At 47.6% G+C, this 10,824-nt stretch overlaps 1 long non-coding RNA gene and 1 pseudogene across 7 annotated transcripts; both read left to right on the forward strand.

Moving 5' to 3' along the window:
• The first annotated feature begins 807 nt into the window (after positions 1–807).
• LOC123089671 (uncharacterized) lies at positions 808–1,584 on the forward strand (annotated as a pseudogene).
• A 579-nt stretch (positions 1,585–2,163) lies between these two features.
• On the forward strand, positions 2,164–5,948 carry LOC123188062 (uncharacterized). 7 transcript variants are annotated; one of them, XR_006494333.1, is made up of 6 exons: positions 2,164–2,435; positions 2,511–2,711; positions 3,170–3,867; positions 4,744–5,238; positions 5,333–5,455; positions 5,570–5,948. It is a non-coding gene; the product is annotated as an uncharacterized lncRNA (long non-coding RNA). The 7 variants fall into 7 exon arrangements; XR_006494335.1 differs by having other exon boundaries at positions 2,511–2,641; XR_006494336.1 differs by having other exon boundaries at positions 2,511–2,596.
• Positions 5,949–10,824: the final 4,876 nt, after the last annotated feature.

Below are 10,824 nucleotides of genomic sequence, written 5' to 3' on the forward strand. Positions count from 1 at the left end.
ATAAAAAATAAAGTAAAATACACGTATGCCGATGGCAAGGCCGTCGGCATATCTGTGCACACACAGAGGTTGTCCCACGGATCGATGACGTGGCGTGGCACACGGATCGATGACGTGGCGAAGGGGCCTATGCCGACGGTTGTGCCATAGGCATACCTCTGCCACAGATATGCCGACGGCCGCCATTACCCCCCGTCGGCGTAGGGTCAACGCCGTCAAATGGTCAGCGCTGACCGGGCAGGGGGGCCCGGGCTATGCCGACGGCCTGTCCTATGCCGACGGGCCCCGTAGGCGTATCTCGGGCGGTCCCGACGGCCTCGTCTATGCCGACGGCCCGTCGGTATAGATGGTTGTATGCCGACGGCTATTCTACGCCTACGGCCTATCCTTGGCCGTCGGCATAGGTCCATAGATGCCGACAGGGGCCGTCGGCATAGATTTGGCCGTCGGCAACCCCAGTTTATCTGGTAGTGCACATGGCGAAGAGAAACAAACACACGGATGCGACGGCAGTCGACACGTCGACGAGCTAGGACCCGGAGTACTCCTTGGCTAATTTGAAGGTCCTGATCGAAGCATGTCCGCATGACAGGTCGATCGCAAGTCTGTCCGGATGCGTGATCCAATATAGACTAGGCGACAGATTGATATTCGATCGCGTGCTGACTTGGATCGGCAACGGATTGGTTTGGTTGGCGGCGGCGCACACGTACAGAAAGCGCGTCGCTTGGCTATATTAACCTGGAGAGGGGAGCGTCTTTCCAATCGAACACAAGGCCAAGAAGTTCCCATCCGTGTCGCATGCACATGGAGATGAAGGCCCCGTCGTCAAGGTCGAGCAGGCGTGTTGCCCCCAGCCCCACCGCTTCCGCCGGTTCGCTACTACATGCTGGACGAGCACGACGAGGAAGAGGGAGAATGGCTATCTTGTCCGACGTCTCCGGGCGGCGAGCCTCCTGGGCCATGCCTGGGCGCCGGGTGGCTCCCGCCGACGATGTCCCCTTGCACATGGAAGGCGGCAGCGGCGACGGCGGCCCAGCAGCAGGAACCGCCACAAGACCAAGAAGAATATCCGGAGTTATCGGAACCGTATCCTTACGAGGAGCGGACGCTGTACGCACCACGGCTTGACCCGGCGGCGCGGCAGCACCTCCAGACGAGCCTAGCCACGTCGGCCGCCGAGGACACGCTGCACCACTACAACGCCGACGCCAGCAACAAGGTCAAGCTCGAGCTGACCAGAGCCATGAGATACGCCGGTCTTCTGAACAGCCAAGGCATGTCAACTTCTTCGCTAGGGCCATGACGAACTCCACGGAAGAGGAAGAGCTCTTCTTCTTCGCCGAGTTGCATGATCAGTACAGGCGTGGCCCTGGTGGAGCCAGGATACGGACTCCGACTTGCCTGTGCTTGCTGGACGGAGAAGGAGACGATCAGGTCGGCGGTCTCGCCGGCAACTGGTTTGCCAAAGCTCGACCGTGGCTCGTGCCGGTGGATTACTGCCTCGCGTGTGACGATGAGATGAAGCATCCCAAGGACGGCCACCTGTACGATCTGTCACAGAGGAAACCACGCTTAGATTGATTATTTAGATATATACTCCTTGTAATGGAGATGATCGACAAGATTTGGCGTAGCGCAATGTCATGCTGCTTTTCTTCCTCCTTCTCTCTATCTATCTCTCCACAAGACATCCTGTCCTACCAGGACAAGGAACTCCACCTATCAGATTTTGTATAGCTAGCTCTTAATTATAGTGGAGTGGTACTCCCTTTATTCCAAAATATAATGCGTTCGAAAATATAGTGGGTTCGAAAATATAGTGCGTCCTCGGTTTCTGTGCTTCAACTTTGATCATAAATTTAACCAATAAGACCGACTACGGCGGAAGCAAAAGTTATACCAGTGAATTCGTATTCAAAAGAAGTTTTCATCAAATATATAATTTTTGCTCCCGTCATAGTTGATCTCGTTGGTTAAATCTCTACCTACTAATAAACCAGCGGTCGCTTCTGGTCGTACGTCGTGGGCATTTTTGCATAAAAATCCCTCTATTTCTTAGAATTCAACCCGCAATCCCTTTTTAAGTAACTACCAGAGAAAACGTTTCATTCTTGCAAAAGAGTCCCTGTAGTTTGTCGTATTCAACCCGCCGTCCAATCAGATTTGCAATGAAAAAAAACAGACACAACCACACGCACAAGCTCGCCTCCTCTTCCTCTCACCCATGAAGTCCTCGCCGCCGCCACCACCCACGCCGGCCGCTTCCGGCGAGCTCCGGCGCCGCGCAGCACGCCCCCAAGCTCACCATGGTCCGCGCCTCCCTCCCCTCCGTCCAGATTCTCCGCTCCCGGCCTCTACCACCCACTCGCAACCCCACCCCCGTGGCTAGGGTTTCTGGCAAGGGTTCGCCGGCGCGTCTCCGGCGGCACTAGGTTCGTCCCTCCCTCTATCTTGGCCGGGATATGCCACCTCTACACCTCACCTTCTCTTCATATCCTCTGCTGCAGATGCAGATGTAGCACACCATGGGAGTTTCCCATCCACCACGGTGGCAGCTTCTTCATGGGAGATGTGATGCAAAAGAAGCACAATAGTTCAGTGATGATTAGCTTTGCTTTTTCCCAGTTGAGAATTTGAGGTTGTGTGTGTACACTGTCAACAATATTTCCAGAAACAAAATAATCGTGTACATCCTTGTTTGGGGAAAGGTGGGCTGTATAAGCATGGACATTAATCTTCACTTTTTGTGCTATATAAGCATGGACGTTAGGTAGTCAATTTAGCCACATATAGAATTCGTTAGAGTATTACATTTAAATGGCTGACACAAGGTTCAGTAGGAATTTGTTACAGTATTACATTTAAATGGCTGACGCAAGGTTCAGCCAGATATAAAAGGTCACATATCATTTTAGTTGTAATTATTCAAATGGCTGACACAAGGTTCAGTAGGAATAACATTATGGTGTTCCAAATATCCAGCGACATGACTAAAGCTCAAATTTCTAAAGTGTTTGTCGTGCTTGCCGTAACAGTGTAGATCTTTTCACATTTTCTGGATTTATTCATGCCCGTGGAGTTTTTGTGCCCATCATATGTAGATCTTTTATTGGTAAGTTTGGATGTTGTAGACTGATCCGCTTTGGTAAGTCATGTTTGCCTGCAGGGTGATGATGTTTATGCATCTAGGGAACCATGGAGATTTTACCATGTGATATTTCCTCAAGCAAACTAAGTTATTTTGCAATTTGCTGCTCAAGTTGTGGCTCTTCTGCAGGTATGTCATTGTGGTCCTTTCCACTATATTTATTTGACGTATATGCTTCCAGACAATAACTTAGGTTTTGTACTACATGGTAAATGAAATGAAATTTCTAATATGCTAGAACGTACAATGGTAATTGTTAGTTTCATTAGTATTTCTCGGCAAACCCTCGTTCTTTCTTGGTCTGCTGAAAATAATTGTTATCAGTTTTTCTTTACATTGTCTATAGAGAAAGTGATGTTTTTAAGAGATATTTCTGTAACATGAGCAATGGTGCTTACTTATATCCCATATATTGTTGAATTATGTGCTTATGAGGCAAAACGGTCATGGCGGTCCTGCACAAGTGGATGAATGACTGGAAGAGGCGGCACCACGACGGTTAAGGTGGTTTATACCCAGCCGGGGAGGACGACCCCCTGCAATGGGCACGGAAAGATGTTGCAGCAGCGAACGAGGAGGCGGAGATGCGCAAAGCAGAGTAGGAAAAACGTGCTCTGGTCCTCCTCCAAGCCCGCCGGCGACTCCCTAACATGGTACGAGATTGTTACCCCCTGCCGCGTCATCATTACTTGAAGTACAAGGAACCTGACAACAGTGTGAGTGCATTATTTCTATTATATCTACAGCGCTTCTCTGTCTTTGATCATACATATGCAACAGCCAGATAATCTTAAGAAAAGGGCAGGAGAACTGCCTATTCATGAAGCTGAGATTGGTTAAAATTTATAGTGCGTCTCTGAATTTAAAGGAACAAGGCCTATAACCCAACAAGCCAAAGAAACTACTTGTCCTCAATTGCTTTGCTTGCCTACATAATAATAGGCCCTAAAGTTAATCTCTTGCCAAGCTAAATGACCAACATGTTCACCTGGAGACCTCCCTGTAAACGACTGTATCAACTAGACAGCAGAACAAGGAAGTAGGAAGAAGGCAATAAGCAATTCATATGGATTATCCCTGAATGTTATCCTGGAGTCTGATGTACGTAATTTTTTTCTTGCTTAATTAAATGGCAGAGCTCCAGCCTTTTCTGCTAAAAAAGACATGGTCATTCCCTTGAGTAGTTGCACAAAAAAACACGGACAAACATGAGAGAAGAAAATAGAAAATATTGTTAAGCTTTGTTTGTTATTAGTTGCATAATGAAGATTGAAATTTGATAGTTCGCTTCCTCTCGATGTCTCCATCTTACTATCTTTGTTTGCAAAGTTAAATAAACCTGTGTCACTTTGAGGCTACAATTAGTGACGATGCCTGACCTACATGATTAGCATACAAAATAAGAAAATGGAATGGTTTGTTACCCTTTTGATTTCTCTGTGGATCAATGGTTACTTTGCATTAAATTTGGACCCATTAAAAAATCATTTTGCGAAATACCGTGTGGGATAACTTAGCTGTTGAAAATTTGCATGCATATGATTTTCAGTAGAGTTATACAAGTTGTTACATAAATGTTAATTGCCATTTAGATGTAACCAATCACGAGGACTAGGATGTTGAGGAAGATGGTGAATGGGCAGCTCCAACCATATGCAAAAGGAACAATTTCAAATCCTAAGTGCAATTGTACGACTAGAATGGTAACTGTTCTAGACAAGCGAACACAAACATTGTTGAAGTTGCACGTATGTGTAAATTTTTGTGTTGGGAAAACATTCAGATTGGAGGTGAACGAGGATGACTCAAGCATTACAAAGAACAGTTGGTAAACAATGTACCGGTCTCAGCTGACCTTATGTATCTTGTAGTGTCAGTGCCATACTTCTGTACATAAAACGATGGAACCGGCATCAATCACTTGAACGGGCATGTTGATTTGGTTTTCCTGTCTATGTGCCTTGAGCATTTCTTCCTCTACACCAGGCAATGATTGAGGATTCACGGATATATTGAGATCAACTTTTCGATGCAATTTGGATGATCAAATCACACTACTATCTGAGCATATATGAGATGTTCGCATAGTAAGTTTTAATGTATGATTATTTTTCATATACCCTTTTACTTTTTAATCCAGTTCGGGTGAACAATATTGTTTAGGTGATTGTGAAAATGCAGGCTACATTTTTAAATGTTCATAAGGTTTGTGAACATACAATTTACTACATGAAGGATGTGCCTGGCTTCCATGTTGAAGTAGTAGGACTATTTCCACATATGCGAGAGAAGAATTATGATCAGGTAAACTGAACCGCACTGGTGCTAATTTTATCCTTTGTTTATTGTAGCCAAAATATGAATTCTGTTGGTTGCATCGTTTCTTTTGACAGAATCATTCTCGTGTAATTTGTGCAGAGGTACTATGTATGCTTGATCCAATTTAGACATCAACAATTATGTATCTAAAAGCTGGAGTGCTCCTTGAACATTGTACTGTATATATGATTGAAATGAGTTGCATGTTGTCGGTGATGACGAGTTGAACCAATGGAAGCGGCTGTAATGGTAAGATAGAGAAGATGGTCGTGGGAGAAAAAGAGGACGGCAGTAGTGGTAAAGAAGAGAAGATCATTGATGTAAAAGGAGGACATGTGTTGGACCTAGCATGTCTAAATACAAGCATGTGGTCATAAGTATTTTCTTTTCCTTACAAACGAGAGTTGGTTATTTGGCTTCACAACCTCCATATTTCAATTTGGCATGCAACGACATGTACATGCATGTTTTGTCTTCAGGTGAAGACTTTAATTGGTTAGTCTATTAGTCTATTTTTTTTCCAAACGGAGGCAAAAGATTTGCCTCATTCATTAAATAAGAGAGAAGAGTTTTAGAGTGTTACAAATGACCCACATGCCCGGCATGGCAACTACTCGCGCACAAGAATATACCCCGGTTTTTTAGCTCCCGCGAGAACCCAAAGCTTAATGTTGTTGATGATAGCATGGAGAAGGACCAGAGGCGGCGCGCTCTTGCGTCGGAAGACCCAAGTATTACGCTCGTTCCAGATTGTCCAAGAGACAAGCATTGTAAGCGAGGCCAAGGCTCGTCGGTTTGGGTTTTGCAAGCAGGTTTGCTTTTCCCATCATTTCAAAACAGATCCATCCAAGTGCCAAGAGGAGGTGTCGATGTGCGCTAGACCGAATTCAAGGATGGCCGAGTTCCATAGCCTTATGGTGTAGCGGCATTTGTAGAAGAGGTGTGCACCCGTCTCGTCAACACGTTTGCAAAGCGGGCAAAGTCCACAGTTTTGCCAACCGTGCCACTCCAATCCGTCGGCTGTCCAAATCTGAGCGTCTATTGGTGTGTGTGTGTGGATGAAGAATGGCCATTACCCTTGCTTAGGAGCATATTTTTTTGTGGGAGGCACGTGGTGGGTTGGGAATTGAGGATTGGGTGAGAGATTGATCGATTATTTATATGTATATATGTCATGTGAACTATATTTATTTTCCCGTGGCAACGCACGGGCACCTTACTAGTTTATGATCAAAGTTAAATTTTGAGAAGTGCGGACACACTATATTTTGGAACTGAAGGAGTAGTATATAAAAAGGAAACGGAAACACTAACGCCTACACGTGTGGACGTTTGCATCTCGCCCACACGCATGGATCCACGTCTGTTTGTGGATGCATGAATCTTGGCATGTTTGTGGTGCCATGTAGGACTGGGTTGGTGTGTGGCCATTCATCCGGTCACCCACACGTCCGTTTCATCACACGGAGGGGCCGGTGTGTGGGCGTTTAGCAGATCGTCCACACGTCAGTTTTCACTCACGCACAAGGGCTGGTGTGTGGGCATTTGCCATCTCGCCCATATGCCCTTCTTTTCTTCCACACCCAAGCTGCCAGTTGCCATGTGTTTTGCAGTGTACAGGGCAACTGCCCTAGTGTGTTTGTAAGCAGATGACAACTCTTTTTTTTTACCTGAGCATGTCAGTTGCCATGTGTTTTGCAGGGTACACGGCAACTGCCCTAGTGTGCTTGTAAGCAGATGGCAACTCTCTCTTTTATCCGAACATGTTGTTTTGCCATGTCTCTTTATAGCGCTACATGGCAACTACCTAGTGTTAGTAGGTGGCAACTCCTAAGATTTTCAAATCATGACAACTATAGTAAACCAGACCATACATGGCAACTGCTTAGTGTTAGTAGGTGGCAACCTCTAAAGTTTCAAATCATGGCAACTATAGTAAACCAGATCATACATGGCAACAGCTGCAGTTGTCCAAAATGGCATCTGACACTCGACCTGAGATGGCAACTGCAGTTGAGCAACCATGGCAACTGTAGTTGTCCGACATGGCAACTGTAGTTCAGCGACATGACAACTGCATTTAAACGAACATTGAAGAGGGTCCGGACCATGGCAACTACGAGGACGCGTGATGACTGTCACGCGGGGCGTGCGGGACCGTGAAGTAGGTGGCTGAGAGAGGTCGTGTGGGCGTTATGCATTTTGCCCACACATAGGCATGTAAGAGGGACCGCAAGGAAAAAAGTGACGTATGGGCGTTAATTGTTTTGCCCACACGTAGGCGTGTAGTCTGGTTCTTTTAAACACCACACAAAACATGTGGGTAGACTCCTTAACACCCACACGTGTGGCAGTTATCGTCGTCCAAAGGAAAACGTTTGATCCCTCAAAAATAAAAATAAAAACGTTCGGACCCGGCGTGCCGACCGAACTTTCCGCCGGTCGCGTGCGCCACTGGAGCTTACCGAATCGTGTGCCCCACAACACCCCATCGACGATACACGCTGTTGTGGCCCCACGTCAGTTTCTTCTTCTTCCTTCACCACACGCGCAAATCCTGTCGCAGGCCATCCCACGGCCACGCCGTCGCCGCCTAGCAGGTTCCACCACCCTGCGCCTTCGCCGCCGCCGGCCACCCTCACAACCGCGCGCTGTCCGGCACCTCCTGTGCTCCCTCTTCCTTTTTTTCCTCTTTCCCGTGCAGAGGTAGCCTGCTTGCGCCCTCTATCTCCACACAAATGGCGACGACATCCTCCGTGAGGAGACTTTGCTCTAGCGGCAACATTTTTTGCTGCAACCGGCCTTGGATTTTTCTGGCACCGGCTACGCGGCGAGCTACAAGCACGGCGGCGACCTCAGGCCTGGTAACGACCTCCACCGTGCGGTGCTGGAAACCAACAACGAAATGCTGGAACCGGCGGTGAAAATGTTGCAGCCGGTCATGCAGTTTGCTGGAACTGCTTGGCCGCCCAGCGCGAGCCGGTGGTGACCACACGTGACCGGGGGTGCTGCAACTACGACGTCCAAATGCTGGACCCGTGACGTCTAGATGTTGGAACCTGTGGTGGCTTTTGCTACATGCATTCAAGGCGGAACTATGACCAGCCACGGCGGTGGCGCGATGCTTTTTCTACAACTATCGTTGGATTTTGCTACGACCGACAAGTAAATTTGCTACATACATTCATGATGGTGTTGCAACCTGCAACGATGGCAAGGATGTTTTGCTGCAACCGTTTCAGAGTTTGCTACAACCGACTAGTTTTTTGATACATCCATCATGGCAGAGCAACCACCCTGTGACGAGACGACGACGTTTTGCTGCCACCACCGTCAGTTTTTGTTACGACTAGGCGAAAATTTTCTTACATCCATTTTGGATGGCAGAGACTGGTGGCCATCGTTTGCGGGGAACCTGTGCGACGAGTGTCGGTGGCGAGGGGCGGGAGTTCCAACCGACGACGACCTGCGGGACCAGCAGTGCGACGAGTTAGGCGAGCAACGATGGTTTTTCGAGCTCGCCGACGGCGTGCTTCGAGCTTGCAACCGGTGGGGTTGGGCGCGGTCACCAAGGGGCACGCGAGGGTGCGCTAGCGGGGGATCCCCTCCTCAAGCTGAGCCGGTCGTCGCCGCCACGCATCAGGGACAAGCCAATGCGGGGCACATAGCTCCTTTGTTTCTGGTTGTGGTGTGGGGCTCTGGCGCAGATCTAACGACCCTTAATCATTGTATTGGAGCCGACCGACCCAAATTTTGGCCGACGTGCCGGCACCTAATAGTGGTCATATAATTTTTTTATGGTTTTGCATCTAACCTACCCCATAATCTTGGGGAATCTTCAATGCCGGCCTTAAAACACACATAGTATTTGTCGGCACATACATACAGACTCTTCGCGGACAATGCATGATATGGGAGCCGGCCGGCATCAAAACACACATAGTATTTGTCGGCACGTACATCACCCCACCCCCACCCACCCACCCCAATACAAACAAATTCGGACATATTCATGCGAACAGAACACAATTCATGCAAAGAGAAATAAGTTTGATATATGTAATTTACATAAACCGAACGATATTTCGTCCATTCAACTAAAACTAAAAAAATAAACTAATTAGTAGCTGACGGTGACCTTGTATGCCTAGCCGGGCTGGTGGGCGGCACCTCCATCGCCGTCCATACCGTTGTTGCTATCAGAGTGGTCCTTCCACGGGCCGAAGGAGGGCAGGGATGCGGAAGCCCTGCCCGTCCACGGCGTGGCACTCATGGAGGAGCCGCTCGACTTCCTCCTACGTGGTTTGCAGGGCCTCCTCGGCGAACATCGACCCTGTCCTAGGAACCCCGCGCTTGCCCTTGTCGGCAGTGTCGCGCAGGGAATACTCCTCCCTGATTTTGTTGACTCGCCATCAAGTCGGTGTAGCTGTCGCACGGATTTGTGATGCTTTGTACCAAGAAAAAAATCACTAGCCACTATGGGATTTAAAAATGTCCTCTTAGAGCATTGGTTTTGTTCTTCGCACAAGGCACCACAAGTGTCATTTCGTCACGAAGCTTTGCACGATGTAGACCACTTAGATATTTTTATTTCCAAAATTTCCTAGTTTTTTTTTGAATTGTCTTACTAGGTTTTTTGAATTTTCTTCTCTAGCAGGAGCATGTGAGCTCGGGAACTAAAACTTGCTCAAATAAATCTTACTTACACCATAGTCCGGATCAAAAGCTCCGGATGTTCACCTCCGCCATTGCGTTGACATGTCTGGGTGTCGGCTTTGGTTGGTAGGATGACTTGGTCGTTTTTTTTTTCTCAAATACGTATAAGCATGCGTATCATCGCAAAGAGAAGAAGCGGCAAAGAAGCCGGGTACAATGTCTTTCAACTATTAATTACAACGTCATTCACTAGGATTAGCAGCCACACACACCCCAAGCAAACTACGAATCATGCATCACCTAGATCAAGCCAAGCCAGTGGTCATGAGCCAAATTACAGAGCTATCAAGCCACTTTACAACCAGTAAGAAGTCGGAAGGTGGACTCAGTGTGACTTGGTCGTCAACTCGTCTACGGGCACGGCCACGGGAGCAACATGGTGCGTTCTGTGTTTTTCTGAATATCAGTACAGACACAAGCATTCATATACACGCGCAAAGATTGAGCCGGCATATCATCTTAGATTTATGAAGTCACTGTAGACGTCTCGTTGTCGACGGAAACGTTTCCTCCCACTGAATGTGCATCGCCGAAAATTCTGAAATAAATTCAGAAATAAATGCGAGCATCAATTTAAAACTTGATAGGCTGGGAATACCACAATCTCTCTAAACATCCAGCCACAGGTTGGTTCGCGT

This window comes from Triticum aestivum, chromosome 1A, assembly GCF_018294505.1.
Source record: "Triticum aestivum cultivar Chinese Spring chromosome 1A, IWGSC CS RefSeq v2.1, whole genome shotgun sequence".
Taxonomy (NCBI): Eukaryota; Viridiplantae; Streptophyta; class Magnoliopsida; order Poales; family Poaceae; genus Triticum; species Triticum aestivum.